Genomic DNA, 17,935 nt, shown 5'->3' with positions numbered 1-17,935 from the left:
ATTGGTTGCAGTAGACATCTGCTGTAATTGATTGATCGGGTTTCATGAAGTTGTAGTGGATAACACCAGCGCCGGACCAACAAACAGACACCATTAGATTTTTGGGATGAATATTCAGTTTTGGACTGTGTTTCAGCACTTCATCTTCATCCAACCATTGTGCCAAATGGCTCTGGTTGTCAAAAATATCCATTTGTTATCACATGTAATGATAGGGTGTACAAATGGTTCACCTTTATGTCGTGATAGCAAAGAAAGGCAAGCTTCAAGATGATTTCTCTTATGACGCTCATTTAATTCATGTGGAACCCATCTATCCAGCTTCTTTACCTTGCTGATTTGTTTCAAATGGTCTAATATTGTTGGATTAGTAACGTCAAACCTTGCTGCTAATTCCCTAGTAGGCTGAGATAGATTCGCTTCCACTACAGCTTTCGGCGTGTCCTTATCCACCTTGGTCTCAGGTCACCCATGTGGTTCATTTTTGAGATTAAGAGAAGAGTTCCTAGAATGGAACTTCTCAAACCATCAACGTACTCTGCATTCATTAGCCACATCCCTCCCAAACACTTCATTGATATTTCAAGCTGTCTGTGCTGCATTGGTTCCGCAGCAGAATTCATATTCGAGAATAACATGAATTTTTGACTTATCCATGATTTTACAAAAATGACTCTAAAAAAATTTGAAAGATAATCACAAGTCAAAATGTGAGTTTGAAAGACAGAAGATGTACCTTCACAATAAAAATAAAATGAGAAGTGTCAAAATGAAATGTCAGAGATATCAACTGTCAAGGTTAGTACTTAAGGAATCAGACATTTCATACTTAATAATCTACCCCAGCTCCCTCCTCAAAAAGATCACCTTGAACTGGTTTTGTCACGTGAAGGGAGGTTACTGCTCCCATGGGGCAGCCCTCTCCTCAGAACTTTCTACTTTTGGATTTCAGTGACTGTTTCCTCCCCTTTTAGGGGTGCTGACAGTTCAATTGTTCCTTGTGGTCTCTTTACACTCTCCCTATACCTTTGTAAATAGTCTCTTTATTAAATCTGTATAGAATTGTCCTAAATTGAGTTTGCCTTCTGTTTCTTGCTGAGATCCTGTTTCATAGGGACAGTTTGATACTTTTATCATTTTTTTTTTGAGTCGGGTGTCTTGCTCTGTCACCCAGGCTAGAGGGCAGTGGGATCATTATAGTTGCCTGCAACCTCAAACTTTTCGGCTCAAGTGATCCTCCTAAGAAGCTGAGACTACAGATGTGTGCCACCACACCTGGCTAATTTTTCTATTTTTGTACAGACAGGGGTGTTGCTCTTGCTCAGGGATGGTCTCCCGAACTGTTGGCCTCAAGCTATGCTGCTGCCTCGGCCTCCCAAAGTGCCAGGATTACAGATGTGAGCCACTGCGCCCAGCTTACTTTCATCAATTTTAAAAGGTGGACAGCATCCATAGAACCTGTGACATAGTGACCTAAACGAGTCATGACTAGAAAATGTTACAGCTTTGTGGTAGGTTTTAGCTGGAAAGATGAAAAATCTCTCTTTCTTTCCCCAATAGCCAAATGTTATCCCCCACGAGAAATCCTTAAATGCTATAGAAATAATAACAGATAGTAAAAAAGAGCAACTAAAATATTGAAATGTGAAAATATAGTCTAGTCTGTAGCAGGCTGGATGTTTTATACAGATAATCTTGAGAAAAATGGTTACAGTGGTTTTTTTTTTTTTAAATGAAGCTTAAAAAACAGTTGAGAGAAAACAAAGAATAATTCAGAAAGACATACTACTTGAAGGTAGTGCTGATGTATTAATACGTGCTAGAAATGAGTGGCTCAGGAAGCATCAATCTGCCTGAGCAATGGTCATTTTTCAAGTCTGGATGAATGTAAACCGAAATCAAATTGTCACAAGTGGATCTGAACGATGTATTGGCTAATTTTCATGGCAAAAGCAGGAACAGGAAAAGCAATACATAACAGCATCTCTGAGCTTCAATGTTTGAATTATTTCAAAAATTAGTTTCTAGAATGAATCTACCCTCAAGTCATTCTTGCAAAGGAGTTGGAACTGTGCCATGATATATATGTAGGTATGAAAAAAATTCATAGAGTTACACATCTCACCTGGGAAAAGTTCTGTAAGCAGAAGCAGTAACTGAGAGTGGGTCTCATGGACCTCCCATCACTTCTTTCTTTTATAAATGACTCTTGTCCCTCTTCAAGGAAGGCTCCAGACCTACATTCTTTGTAACGCTAGTCTTTATCTGTCTCTTTTATGAGACAGAAGCAGGGAGAACTACTCCCAGAGGGCATTTGAGTTAGCAGAGGCTATGATCACAGAAATTATTACTGGAGCATCCTGGATCATTAATAAAAAATTCCAGGAAGCCAAGTAATTTCTGGGGAGGTTATGGAGCTAAGGAGAGGGGAGGGGAGACAGAGGTAGAAAGGAAAGGGACAAGTTCTAAGAATTGACTCATTTGAGAGATCAAAGGTAAAGAATACTTTTACTCATGCTCTTCCTTTTCCCTGAAATGGAACAGAGTAGCAGAGGGAGAAGCTTCCCCTTTCTTTCTAGGGTATTTGTGTAGACTATGCTTCTAGAACTGCTTTACCACAGTGATTTCTTGTGCCCAATTCATGATACCTACGCAGGGACTGACCACTATCTTCCAATTCTGCATGAAAATGATGACGTGGGTTAAGATCTTTGCTTTAGAAAATGTCATACATATTTAAATTTTCTTTGAAGTATTTTTTTTTTTTTTTGTAAAATCAAAAGATTGGAAACAACTCTAATGGTCATGGATAGGGATTTAGTTAAACAAATTATGATCCATCTGTTCTGAGGCAGTGAGCTCTACCTGCAGAGGACATTTGAATTAGCAGAGGCCACTTTTAATGAGCAAGCTCTTTATATAGAAAGATAGCATATATCTTTAAATAACAAAAGCAGGGTTCAGGACAAATGCATGTATACATTCTTTTATCTGCATAAAGAATGCATTGAAAGAAAAAATGTGAAACTAATAACTGGTGGATTCCAGGAAGGCAACCTTGGTAGCAGGAGGACAATGGTGAGAGGGAGCCACTGTGATTTTGAACCATGAATATGATACACATTCAATAAGCAAATTAATACCATTTAATAAAAAAAATCTCTCCTTTGTCTTGCTACGAAATAAGATTACTGTTGTTTGAATTCTTGACTAGTCTCTAGTATACCTAATGTTCCTTTTAGCTTTTCTAAAATATTTCTTAAAGATGAGATGAAAATTGGTTTTGCTTATCTATATATTTTCTATATAAATTGGTTTTTACGTATATATACATATTTTAAATTTATTTGTGTGAATGTCCTCAAATCTATGGGTATGTATGGGGGATGTATGTGTGTGTGTGTGTTTGCATGTTGGTGAGTGGATATATTCCAAATCAACCCTTAAGGACAGGAATAAGTTTCCAGCCAAGGTGTCAATGTGTGAAAGGGCCAGAAATGGCTTGTCTGTTCTGGGGGAGTGTGTGAGCCAGTCTAACTGGTCTTACGGAGTCATGTTGGGCAGCATTGTGAGAGAGGGTCGGAAAGATGTTAGGACCAAATCATGAAGGGCCATGTGTATGAAGCTATGGAGTTTGGCCTTTACTCTGCCAGCCATGGGAAGGCAGGGGAGAGAGGTGATCAGAACAGTGTCTAGAAAGAGGCAATGGTGATTGTGACTAAACGGCCATACCCAGTCCAGGGATACCAGAAAAGAAGGCTCCTCCAAATCAGGTTTTCCTGCCCAGGGATAGGGTATTTTATATTCAGGGGTGATTGACACATATCATGCAACTGACATATATTAAAAAAAAAATTGTAGTGGACTAGAGTTGGAATGAAGAACGTAACACAGGCTGGGGATTATATTTGTAAAACAAATCACGAGCTGTAAGAGGCATCAAAAAAAAAAAAAAAAGAAAAAAAGAAAAAGAAAAAGATCTAGATCAGAGAGAATGTCAGAATAGCCTCCTCACACAGTGCCAACCAAACACATCCTCAGCTAGAGTCAACTCTGGGCAGCTTTGTGCATCAACTCCCAGGGAACTTGTTTCCCCCTTTATCCAGCTCAGAGAGACAAAAGAGCAAAGAATATTCCACTCTTTCAGTAACATGAATCAAATGGCTTCTTTCATTTCTGTCCAATGGCTCCTTCAAGCAGAAACAGTCTATGAGGGACCTGTTCTGGGGGAAGGGGAAAAGAATAACAGCATGAGATCTCAGCTCACTTCCTCGTCTGTAAACTAGTTGTGGTCTGTTTTGGAGGTTAAATGAGAAGAACATTTGTCCCAGGGCCTGGCCTGTGGTTAGGGCTCAGAAAATGGCAGTTACTACTGATAATGAGGTAGAAGTAATTATTATTATCACTTAGTGGATAAGAGGATAAGGAAATTAAGGCTCAGAGAGGTTATGTACCCTGCCCAAAGTTACACAGCAAAACAGAGAAGGAGCCTAGATTTGAAGGCTGGGGGCTCTGGCCTCAAAGCCCCTGTTCTTTCCACTCCTTTAAACTACTTCACAAATCAGCTTGCAAACCTGGATTCAGAACATACCTTAAGATGCTCCAGGGCTGCAAGGCTTTTTTTACAACAGCAGATACAGTACTTCCTATTTCCAGAGGAGTGGCTATGGGGCAAACTACAGAAAGAAAGTAAAGGAGAAAACAAGTAAGCCTTTCCAGGGCCTGCTCCCCACCCAGTCTCACTGGAAGTGGAGCAGACAAGCACAGTGTACAGGAGAGGATTTTGGAAGGTTCTGGGCCATTCTGATGTATTGAGAAAAAATGACTTTAGAAAACACTCACTTCTAATTTTGCCTCATGTGTATATATTACTGATGTCTTTTCTTGATATATCTTAATGTTAATGGAAATCATAAGATTTCACAGATGTGTATAAACTGGGAAGACCTAGTGAAATGTAACCAGTCTCCTAATAGTATACCAATTAATCATATTTTCACAGTGATAACTTAGGAAGACATTTTTTATTATAGTGGAGAAAATCCTCCAGAGCAGGGACTCTAAACTATAGCTGTGGGCCAAATACAGTCTACTGTCTGTTTTTGTAAATAAAGTTTTATTGGAATACTGTCACATGCATTTGTTTACAGATTATCTGTGGCTGTTTTCATGATACAAAGGCAGAGTTAATTTTAATAGTTACAACAAAAACCACATGGCCTGCAAAGCCTAAAATATTTATTGGCTGATCTTTTGTAGAAAAAGTTTACTAACCTCCTCACTAGGAGAGGCATGTACCAAAAGTTACGTGCAGAATTTTTGTGCTCCGACATCCCAAGCACCGATCATTTCAAAGTATTAACATCCTGTCTCCACTGATATTTGTGTCTTAACATCTGGAAGACAAGTAACTTTTAGATGGACACTGTGTATACGCATCTGTTGGGATGACTTCTGGTATCAGATAAACTGTGTCTGAAGTTCCCGTTCTGGACAAATACTCTGAGAATTTTGTCTCAATTGAATATATTTGGGAGAGAAATACATTCCCCCAAAGTCTTTGAGGACACATGTGATATAGGAGGTGTTAATAGAGTAAAAATTAAAAGAACGAAAGGGCTCTGAGATTCCTGGGTTGGGGATAGGGGATTTATAAATCCTGTGGACTGGAGCTGTGCCCCACCTCAGCCCCAAGTGAGAAGTTTACCAAACCTAGTCTCTTCTCCATCCCTGACCTCAGGTACAGAAGGCATCAACAGCATAAAGCCCATAGGCCACCTTCTCTGTCACTAGATTCTTTTAAACAGCCTGATATACCAACAGAGACCTGGCCTTGCTCATGCATGCCTCCCCTGGTGGCCCAGCACCAGACAAAGCACGTCCACTCTTTAGGCCATGAGAGACTGTCCCTGGACCTAGGACCGATGAGCATGTGTGGGGGAGGGTGGGAAGAAAATAGAAACAACTCATTTTCTGTGGCATCTAGTCTATGAGCCTGGGTGGGCGAGACTGATCAGCTTCATGCAGGCCGGGAAGGAAACTAGTTGCTGGAATAAAAGCTGAAAGCTCTAAGTTTTTTCCATCACATCAGTGCTTTCAGGTAAAACAGAATGGGCCATCTGTTTTGCCTGAAAATTCCAGTCTCAGAGCTTCTGTCTCTCTAACCCCTGCAGGAGCTAAGGCTTAGGTATTATTAGTACTATTGTTTGCACTGTGGCATATAGAGAGGGCCTGAGGCCAGATGGTTTTGGGGACAGGGGTACATTGGGGAACAAGACCTCCAGAATTGAGCATCCCCTCCAGAGGTGACTTGAAATACAAGCTTTGTACATGTTCTAGGCTAGCCGTATGTCTCAGTTCCTTTTTCCGCTGCCTCACCACACATTGATGCTGCCATGAATGAAACCTCAGGGGATGAAATTCCCTTTACAATGAACATAGTGTGTTAAAACAAAATAGCAGCTTCATAAATCATGCTAAACTGTGCTGCAATATATCAGGTGGTTCGGCTGCAATATTCCTGCAAATCTATGCAGTCAGGGCACAAATCTCTTTAGACACAGTTTTGATTTATTCCCAAAGTTGAAGGAAAACAGAGTTTACCCTCTCTCATTGGAGACTCTACCTCTCATCCCTTCAGGTATTCTGAGATCTCTTGCTTTCTAGTCCTCACAGCCACAAAATTCATTCAACAAAATTATTTATTGGGGGCCCACTGCAAGCCAGATAAGGGGATTTAGTAGTTACATACACACACACAGGCACACACATGCATGGAGAAATTAAGCAAATATTGACACTAAAGCATCACATAGCATGACATGTTGTGAAGAAAAAGAATAAAATGGTATGAAATCACAGAAGAAGGGGGCTTGACCAATTTGATGGGAGGATGACATTGGAACATGTGTAAAATTCCTAAGGTGGGAAAGCATTTGGTCCCTTCAGGGAACTAAAAGAATTGGCCAGAGAATGAAGGGGAGGCCAGTAGGTATGCCATGCAGGGTCACGGAGAGCAACGGGGTCATGCTAGCGATGTTTGTCTTTATTGTAACAGCACGTGGGAATTCCCAAAAGGGCTTTCAGGAGAAGGGTTATAAAACCAAAGGTGCATTTTTGAAGAAAATTTTATTTTATGGAGAACGAACTGGAGGGAGGAAGAGTGGATATAGGAGACAATTAGAGGTTGAAAAGTAGGCAAGATGAGAGGTGGTGTTGATCTAGACTCAGTACGAGTGGTAGATATGGAACAAAGTGGATTCTCAGCACATTTAGGGGCAAACTCAGGGCACTTGGGTTGATAGGAAATGTGGTGAGGGATAGAGAAAGATCATGATGATTCCAAGAGGGTATGTCCTGCTCCATGGCTGGAAATGCCACAAACTGGGATGAGGAATGAATAGGACCTGGATTTAGAAGGGAAGGAATAATTTGCAAAACACTCACTTCAGCCTATTTATGTTTAAAGACCTTGAATTCTGATCAGGAAGTTGCAGGATTTAATTTCTACTAAAGGAAGTAGATAGAGAAAAACATTTGGGGGTAGGGAAACCTTGATGTTATATTTACAACCCGTCTGCTCTCTCAAGAGGGCTCTGATTGCTGGGGATGCTGATGCCAGACCACAGGGACAATTCTAAATTGCTCTGTACCATAAAAGAGTGAAAAAGTTGGGGTCTTGAAAGGAAATTCTCAAGATTGTTTGCTGTGTGAGGTTGGGTCAGAAAAAAATGGCTCCAGAGTATACACAGGGGGTTGGTAGTGGGCGAAGGAGCTTGGGAGAAAAGAAATGTGGAAAGAAGATTTGAAATAGTTTCCTCTGAGCGGATGAGTGCACTCTTCCCTCTCAGAACCTCTTCCACACTCAACCCCAACCTCCAGTATCTTCCATGAATTTTCTTTTGCTCACCATGGAGACAGCTGACATGTGAGTTGCACAGAGGCCAGGCTGAAAGTGAACCTCTCTCAGGGAGAGGGTGGTGGGATTGGCACCTGCTTGCCTCCTGGTTCAATCTGCCCTTTCAGTGCTAGAAGACAAGGGAATGGAAGAAAAAGAAGGAAAGGAAAAAAAATAAGGAAAGGGAAAACAATGGGAAGGGAGGGAGAGGTACATAGTCAGGCTGTTGTTTTCTGCCGTCTTTTAAATTAAAACTATTCTAGGTAGGGGGCTGTGTATATTAAATTAACTCATACTAAGGCAAAGGTTAGTGAATTTGAAAAGGAGGACAGCATGTTCAACCCTTCTTCTCTCTTCTTACTTTTTTTGAGGGGTATTCTAGGGGTGAAGTATGGATCTGTGTGCTGATTCATAAATTTCTTCATTCCTTCATCAAAAATTTGAGTACCTTTTCTATGCTAGGTAGAGGTACAAAGATGAGAGATATGGTCCCTTTACACGTTCTCAGGAAATTTACCATTTAGTGGGAAGAGAGACAAACAGGCAGAAGTAGTGCAGTATGATCCTTGCTATAATAAGGAATGGGAGAACTAACAACGGGCTTCCGAATCAGCCTGGGAGATTGCAGGAATGCTTTATACCCAGGAGGTGACTTGAAGAAAAAATATGAGTTTTCATGGAAGTTGATGGTGGGGTGAAGAAGGAAGTTATATCTGGTAGTTGGAAACAAACGAAAAATTTACTGGGGCTGATTTAAACAGCAACTTATAAGAATTTATTGGAAGGATATTGAATAGTTTGTAGAATTGCCAGGAACCCTGCAAAGCAACTTTTGGAATATGGGGCAGGAATAATTACATTAGGGAGAGTCTAAGATCACTGCAGAATGATGCCACAAAACCAGTCTGGTGTAGACACTACTGTCCTGCTGCTGAACAACTGTAAATCCCAATTGCAGCCTTGGCCTTGCTGCTCTTAATAGTTCCTGTGGCTGCCACTGTGGCCTCTGCCCACCACCAGCATGAAGCCTAACCCTACCTGCTTTTTGCATTAATAAATCTCAATTGAAAGTTGGAGGTGGATACATCTGATTGGCTGGGCCTAGTTTACATGCTGCCTGTCTAGCTGCAAGGGAGGCTGGGAAGGCAAGTACCATGGCCTTTTCAACTTCTATGATGAGGGTGCAGGTGGGGGTGGATTACAGCCTCACACCTAGATTCAAAAAGGGAGAAAGTCCCCTAAATAAGAAGGGATTTCAAATGCTGGGCAGCCTTCTTCCTCTAATGATGAGACAAGGGTGAAAGCAAGAGAAGACATATTCCAGGAGTTGCATGTGAACATATTAAAAAGGTCCAAAGGCATGAGGCAGCATGCAGTGCTGGGAGTCCTTCCCATAACTCAAAAGAAGATGAGGGAGAAGGGAGGAAGGATAGGAAGGCAGGCAGGGGACTTGTTTTGAAGGTCCTATGCCTTCAAGTTTTGAATTTCCTATTCACGGTAGTGTGGCAGACACAATTGACTGCCTACTCAGTCTCATCTATCTTTTTCCCTTCCCAGTGGAATTCCTCTTGTAATTTGGGCAGCAATACACCCAGCTAAAAACATTTACTTCCCCAGAATTCCTAGTGGTAGCCATGTTACCTAGTTTGGGACTGAATGCAGATATGCAGTATGGAGATATGGCAACCATATTGTGTCTATGAGGCAACAATCAGGGAATGAGGCCTACACATTAGAAATGTTAAAGCAGAAAGATGGAAAGCGCCCTGTTTCCTGTTCCATCTGAGAATTTCCTACTTCTAGATTTCTTTCTTTCTTTTTAAAATGGTGACAAGTTATTGTTTGAGACGTTATTTCTTATTTATTTATTTGAAATAATATCTTGAAATAATAAATATGACAAGAAAAAAAGCAACAGCTGTCAAATGAAGCTACCTTTCACAGCTTGTAGAGCACAACTTAAAAGTAAAATTGGTCGTTAATTGTGCAATGTATATTTGCATTTTTGATGCAATGTTTTAATTTATAATTTTGGGTCTCTAGCTTTTATGGATTAACATTTTAATACAGAGTCAAAAAATTTAAACTTTATTAAGCCAGTCTGTTGCATTAAAAAAAAAAAATTTAAACTTTTAAACTGAAACAAGAGAAATTATATACTATTTCAGTCTCTTGAACCCAGGAATGATATTTGTCTTCTAAATTTCTTGAGACAAATCCCTATTTGTTTAAGTGCAGTTGGGTTTTCTGTTATTTGCAGCTGAATGTGATCCTGACTGATAAAGGGAAGGAGACCAGCTAGGAAACTAATGCAGTTACTTATAAGTGACTTGAATGGGGGCAGAAGCAGGGGACTGGGCACAGAGGATGGACTGAAAAAGTAAATTTGGTGAGTGTGTATGTTCAGCCAAGTTTCACATGGGACTAGGTCTGTGTGGGTGGAATCCAGTTCAGGCAACCAGAAAACTAGGCCCAACCTTGATGTGTCAGAGACTTCCATAAGAGCACCTGGGAAGCATGGGGTGGGAGAGATATGTTGAAAGTGGGTGAAAGGGAATAATAGAGAGGGGACGTGCAGGATCCCAAAGACTAACCTCACAATTTTTTTTTCTTATTTAAAACATAATAAATACTGGGTCAATATAGAAATTTTGTTTTTATTTTTTTGAGACAGAGTCTCATTCTGTCACCCTGGCTAGAGTGCTGTGGTGTCATCAGAGCTCACAGCAACCTCAAACTCGTGGGCTCAAGCAAGCCTCCTCCCTCAGGGTCCTGAGGAGCTGGGACTACAGGCATGTGCCACCACGTCAGGCTAATTTATCCCCCCGCCTCAGGCTTCCTCAGTGTTAAGATTACAAGCTCGAGCCACCGCGCTCAGCTTCGGTATAGAAGTTTTGGAAAACTCGGTTAAGCCAAAAACTATTAAGAAAATTAAAATTCCCCCAAATCACACCACCCAGAGGCAATAATCACTAATAACATTTTGGCGTATTTCTTTCCAGCGTCCATTCATTCTCTTTGTTTTTCTTTCTCCCCTATTCCTCTCACCTAGATGGGTGTATAAATGAATAGTTTAACAAAAATGTATTCATAATATAGTATAGTGTTTTCTAATCTGCCCTACGTTTTGCATTTGGCAATGCATTGGGAAGTCCTTCCCGCGACGCTAACATCATTTTAATGGCTACATGCTTAGTGTTCCATTATGTGGATGTATTTAACATTTCTTTTATCTCCAATTTCACATCGCTTTTGGACGTGGTGGGGAAACTGCTGGAGGTGATTCTGTGACGGAATGAAAGGTGGCATAGCTTTGCCCTTGGTTTCGGTGAGACGATAGCTTGTTCAGGCTGTCATAACCGGAAAACTTACGTCAGTATTTATATTCATTTTATATCTATTTTGCCAACGTGCTCTTCACGTTGAGCACAAAGACTCTAAAACTGTTCCCTTGCCTTTTAGGCTAGAGAAAGGCTTTTCCCTAGATGTAAACAGTTTATGTTTGCAGTACTGACAGTTATTGGTTTTTCTTTGGTATATTAAACCTCTCCGTGGTCGCGCCATTCAGCTGGCAAGTACGGGAAATAAAAGAGGAAGAATAAGGATTTTCCTTTTCCATTGAGGGTGGCTGTTAAAAGAAGAAAAAGAGAAGCACCCGCTTCCGCAGCGAGCAGGGTTCGAACCTGCGCGGGGAGACCCCATTGGATTTCAAGTCCAACGCCTTAACCACTCGGCCATCGCTGCCATGGAGAAGACACGAAGGCGGAGACACTTTAGTGTAACAGCCACTGCGCTCGCGCCAGGCCCGCGAATAGGCGGGGCCTGTAAACCTCCCTTGAGCTCCGCTGAGAAGAGGCCGAGGCTGAGGGCTCGGGTTGCGGGAACTACAGCGTGGACGCGAAAAAATAATAGAAATCACCTTAAGTTAGGGTACATTCAGATCTTAGAAACCCTTCATTTCGCTGCGTTCTGAAAATCGTAACCTCGCTTGGCTTCTGGTCACTGATCTGGTTTTTGCTCTCCCGCTGTTTTATTATGTCTACGAGAGAGCTGTGAAACAAAAGATCTGTCCTGTTCCGTGCTGCGGGCCCGCGCTCCCGAAAACTTCCGCATTTCTGCGAGAGAAGCGTTTCCCTCAGCGCTTCCCGCCGAGGCAGGGTCGCCTACAGAACTCTTCCGCGGAATGAGGCGGGAAGTGGGAGAAGTTGGGATGCTCCCCGTGGGCTCGTCTATCTCCGCCTTTTGCCCAAGCAACTCTCCCCCATTTTCCTCTGCCCAGTGATCCCACTCACTGCCGAGCTCAGCTGGGGGCAGATCAGGCCCCAAATGGGTCTCAGCTATCTTAGGCATGGAAACCCGTGGACGTGGTTTGAGAAGCAGGTTTTGCGCATTAGGTCTGCATTCATTACCTTTAAATGCCATGAGTTTCCTTCCTTGTTCAGTGTGGCTACTGCCCTAGGTGGTTTCCTCGCGTTATTCCGTTAAAGCTCCCAGGACCGAGGTCTGCGCGTCGCCGCCCACCTCAGAGAACAGGCCCGGGGAGGCGCCCGCGGGTTGGCGCCGCTGACTCCGCAGCTCACCCGCAGCGCCTACCCGCGGCTGTGGCGTCGCTTCCAGTCTCTAGGTGGACAATTTGAGGGAAATAACAGAAGGCCTTTTACTAGTTTTTAAGTTTCTGATAGCGCTCATGGAAACGTCACCGTCCTTCTCATAACGGCACATTTTATAAGGCATGAAGGCAAATCCTTGACCTTTGGAAGTCGCTATGTTAAGTGGCCTCATTTGATAGGTGTGCACATTTTCTTGAGACTTTCCCGTACTATTTCTCTTAACTAAATTACGCTAAGTGTCTACTATACACTTTTAATTGTGGAAGGGGAGCAGGATACTGGAGAACTGTGAGAATACGTTTTGTCTAATTTGAAATTTTTGTTTATTAGGAATTTTATCTTTTTTTTTTTTTTTTTTTTGCTTTTTAATTTGGCACAGCTACAGGAGTGGTCCCATTTTCTCTGTGCATGTGCATGGGAACAAAATTATTCTCAACATTCCCTGGCATAAATTTTATCATATACATGAGTTTCACTTGCACTTTTTCCAAATGACACTGTTCAAGAAGAAATACATTTTTGCCTTTTTATTGTGTTCTGGATTCTACATGCACTCTAGAATTTAATCTTAACCAGTTTTTAGTTGTGTCTTCATCTTGAAGTCCTTTTTTTCGTTCTGTGCAATTGAACGGTGATAATATTTACTGAAAGCTCTTTTTCTTCCTTAACCTCCCCGTTCCCCTTTAAGAATTCTCTTCACTTGCTTAAAACCTTGACAGTTATAGGAATTCATTATGGTTAAAATTGTTCAATCAACATTTTTAGTCTGAAGGTTTTTATTTTTTTGGAGGGGAAAGCAGGACTGCAGAGGAAAAGACTCTTATAAAGGCAATGTGTATTTGGCGAGAATATTGTGCTTAAAGTATCTTTGCAACATTTAAAAAGTTAAATATCTATATTTAACGTTTAATTTTCGGCTTGTTTGAGTGAATGTGGGCTTTTAAAAAAGTGAAGTGACCTTTTTTATGCTGATGGATTATATTGTTAAAATGAGCCAAGAGATGAAAATTATTATAAATTCCCCTGACCCCAAAAATGTGAGTTTCCAAATATGTTTTTTTTGCTCCAACATTAGGTCTTTAGCATTATCACTTAATGCAATGAGTGGCAAGTTGGGGAAAAAGAAGTAAAATACATATGTTCCTGATTCATGACAATAACATAAAACATTGGTTTACAACCATGCAAATTTTAGTTTGTAAAGGTTCCCTGATGATTCTGATGGCATCATTCCTCCTGGCCACCTCCAGTTTCTGGTTTTTTATGTGGTGGTTTTCATTAAGCTAATTTGAGTGTGGAAGGCAAATATCTTGTGGCTTTCTGAGAAAAACCTTTCTTGGTGCCACGTTCAGAGGCAGGATGTTGGGAGGGACAGGACATGTGACTGGGAGCAGGATAGCATTTCTTTGTTCTTTTATAGCAAATCAATAATTTATTTTGAATTATTTTTTGAGGTACTTTGGAGCATTTTATAAAATCACAGAAGTTTATTGTTGGAAGAAACATTAACATAGTCCAGTACCTTCATTTACAGACAGGAAAATGTGGTCCATGGGTGGCTTGCCCAAGTTCACATAACTAGAATCATGTGCCACATATACAACAGTGGTCCCATTAAACTATAATACTGTATTTTTACTGTACCTTTCTTTGTTTAGATATGTTTAGATGCACGATTACCTAGCATTATGTTACAGTTGCCTACAGTAAGTCCAATAACATGCTGTATAGGTTTGTAGCAGCTACCTGTGGCCTTAAGTCCCCATGTGGCCTTCTAGGTCCTTAAGTGCAGCCCTTTGACTGAATCCAAATTTTATAGAACAAATCCTTTTATTAAAAGGGGTGCAGCAGAGAAAGATGAAGCTTTTTTTGCCTCCTTTGATACTTAAAAATAACAATCTTGAATTCAGTAGGCTGCAGGTTCCCACCCTAGTAGGTGCATAGTAGGCTGTACCATCTAGGTTTGTGTAAGTATGCTCTATGATGTTTGCAGAATAAGCAAGTCACCTAATGATGCATTTCTCAGAATGTATCCCTGTTGTTAAGTGATGCATGACTGTAGTGGCAGATTCAGGACTATAACTTGTAATATTAACTTAGTGTTCTCATTGATTTTTGTTGCCCTCATGTATTCTTTGTTAGTCTCTGGCACAGTGATCAATATGTATATATGGTAGCAGACAAAGCCCATAGTAGGGGAGAGTTGTGAGTTGAGTGTTGAAGGCATGTATGAAATGTCAGATACTAAATATGTAGATAATCTTTTTCTTCTTTATTCCAGCATCCATCCTTCAAACTGATAATGACACCCCAATTGTGCTTAAGGAGGACCACCCTTTCTCTATTGGATGAAACCTTACTTTGGCTATTAATCAAGGTATCTGAGGAGTGGGCATGTGAATTTTTATTGCTGCATAAGAAATTACCATAAACTTAGTGGCTTCAAACAACACAAATTTATTAGGTTACAGTTTCTGTAGGCAAGAAATGTGGTTATGTGTTGACTGAGTCCTTTGCTCAGGGCCTTATCAGGTCTTAAGGTGGTAACTGGGCCTGTAATCTCACCTGAGATTTAGGATTTTCTTCTAAGATCACCAGTTATTGACAGAATTCAGCTCCTGTGGTTGTAGGACTTGCTGGTTGTCAGTGGGGATTGGGGAGGCGGCATTTTCATCTCCTAGAGTCTGCCCACTGTTCCTTCTACAACATGGTGTTTTGCTTCTTCAAGGCCAGCAGGAGAATTTCTGTCTAGTCTGCTATAATGCAGTTTTATATAATATAATGCAATCATGGAAGTGACTATTCCATTATATTCATAAGTCCTGTCCAAGTGAGCATTATTTATACAGGGTGTTTAACAGCAGGGGTTAGGAATCTTGGGGGCCATCTTTGAATCTTTCCTACTACACAATTCAAGGTAGGCCAATCAGACTGTTCTTTCCTTTGCAAAATTGTATTATTGTGGAAATCTCACACAAAACACAAACGTAGTAACCAACAAGAGGTGATCAGAGTCTGATAATTTTAATTTAGCTGCCTTGTGTGGTTTTACACTACATTTGAAAGGAATAGAGGGGCATAGTCACCCTTTAGGATTCTTTAATTTTACATTAATTGGAGAATAACTCTAGGTGTACATTTTGGACACTATATGTAACAGGACTTAGTACAAGTTGGACAAAGACAATTACTAAGTTATGGCAATAAAGCCTTCATGAAGTTTTGTTGGTAAATAGGCATAGGCATCATGAAAAGTGATTATTATTGAAAATAATTAGTGAAAACAATTAATTAAATATCAAATCATTAAATTTAATGTTAATTTTCAAATAATTGATTATTAAATTATTAATTAATAATATTAAATTAATAAATAATTATTAAATTATTTTCACTTGATTAAATAAAGTGAAAATAATTATAAAGGAATTGCTGCATTGCAAATGACTGTACTTTTGAAGCATAAGCAATTCATTGTGGGATGCTTTTTGGTCATCATGGTACTTATATATAAATGTTTGAAGAAGACTGAAGATATATCCTACTTAGGACCAGGGCAACTTATTTATAGGGTTTTTCTGCCTAATCAGTCTCTTAATGTCATGGCCAATGAATAAATAAGAAATAGAATCAAGAAGGATGGAATCTTGTTTTCCTAAAGGGTGTGATGCCAGTGTAATATTTAGTCTTGGGTTTTTCAAAGTATTTTTCTTTGACTTTGCAATAGCAGAGATCTCAACCTATTGAAGATATCTTAATTTATTTTTCAGCACAATCAGGTATCAAAGGGCAAAATAAGTTTATGAAGAATGAACTCTTATACCCAGTTATTTATGAGAATTGAATTGATTCCGTATAAAACTCTCCGGACTAGTTGTATGTATGGAATTGATGGTAGTGGGGTTTTTATAAAGACAACTGAAACTAAGAATTTTAAGGCTCGCATTAAAATCCAGCTATGAGGCCGGGCGCGGTGGCTCACGCCTGTAATCCTAGCTCTCTGGGAGGCCGAGGCGGGCGGATTGCTCGAGGTCAGGAGTTCGAAATCAGCCTGAGCAAGAGCGAGACCCCGTCTCTACTATAAAGAAATTAATTGGCCAACTAATATGTATATGTACAAAAAAATTAGCCGGGCATGGTGGCGCATGCCTGTAGTCCCAGCTACTTGGGAGGCTGAGGCAGAAGGATTGCTTGAGCCAGGAGATTGAGGTTGCTGTGAGCTAGGCTGATGCCATGGCACTCACTCTAGCCTAGGCAACAAAGCGAGACTCTGTCTCAAAAAAAGAAAAAAAAGAAAAAACAAAAAAATCCAGCTATGATTGCCTGGGACACAACTAGATCCACAGACCACACTTCTTATAACTTTAATGAATTATAATTATAACACTGTTTTATCTCTTTACAAGATAGTTATCTCTTCTAATTCTTATTTCTCTTTTGGTACTATTAAATTATAAAGGAAAACCAAGTCTTTTCCTTTGACTATATTAGAGTTCTTCAGAGAAACAGGACCAATAGGAGATTATATAATTATATAAAATATATAATTATATAATTACATATTATATAATATTATATAATATCTGTTTATATATAATATTATAATATAAAATTATAATATATAATAAGATATATAGTATATAATAATACTATATATATATTTGTGAGGAAATTTGTTATAGGAATTGGCTCATGTGATTATGGAGGCTGAGAGGTCCCACAGTTTGCTGTCTGCAAGCTGAAGAACCAGGAAAACAGGTGGTGTAATTTGGTCTAAGTCTTAGAGCCTGACAACCAGGAGTGCTTATGTCTGAGTTCAGGAAAAGATGGATATCTCAGCTCATGAAGAGAGAGAGAGAGAATTTGCCCTTCCTCTGCCTTTTTGTTCTACTCAGGCCCTCAGTGGATTGGATGATGCCTACCTATATTAGTGAAGATGCTCTTCTTTATTCAGTCTACTGACTCAAATGTTTATCTCTTCTGGAGACACCCTCACAAACACACCCAGAAATGTTTTACCAGCTATCTCAGCATCCCCTTAGCTCAGTCAAGTTGACACATAAAATTAACCATCACATTGACCTTAGAGAGCTCAACTATGCTTATACCTTTAAATATACAGAGATAATTCCTAAATATTTATCCTTTCAAACTGCCATGTTTAGTTTGTTACACAGTAGTAGATGACTAAAGCATTCAGTTTTCCCCCCTCATGACTAAATTCCTTTGCCCATTTCCATTTTTCTGCTTCCTGTTCACTCAGCAGGCCAGAAAACACTTGTGATTCATAAAAATGCCTAGCATAGTGCTTAATATGTAGTAGGTACTCAATACATGATAATTATCTCTTTTTATGAAAACAATTATAATGTTAATAAAAAGTTTGAAAACTAGGAAAAGACCAACAACCCACTTAAAGGCATTTTTT

General features: G+C 40.0%; 1 non-coding gene across 1 annotated transcript; it reads right to left on the bottom strand.

Moving 5' to 3' along the window:
• Positions 1–11,559: 11,559 nt before the first annotated feature.
• On the bottom strand, positions 11,560–11,641 carry TRNAS-UGA (transfer RNA serine (anticodon UGA)). Its single transcript has one exon. It is a non-coding gene; the product is annotated as a tRNA-Ser (tRNA).
• Positions 11,642–17,935: the final 6,294 nt, after the last annotated feature.

Source organism: Microcebus murinus, chromosome 14 (assembly GCF_040939455.1).
Source record: "Microcebus murinus isolate Inina chromosome 14, M.murinus_Inina_mat1.0, whole genome shotgun sequence".
Taxonomy (NCBI): domain Eukaryota; kingdom Metazoa; phylum Chordata; class Mammalia; order Primates; family Cheirogaleidae; genus Microcebus; species Microcebus murinus.
This window is presented reverse-complemented; position numbering and strand designations above follow the sequence as displayed.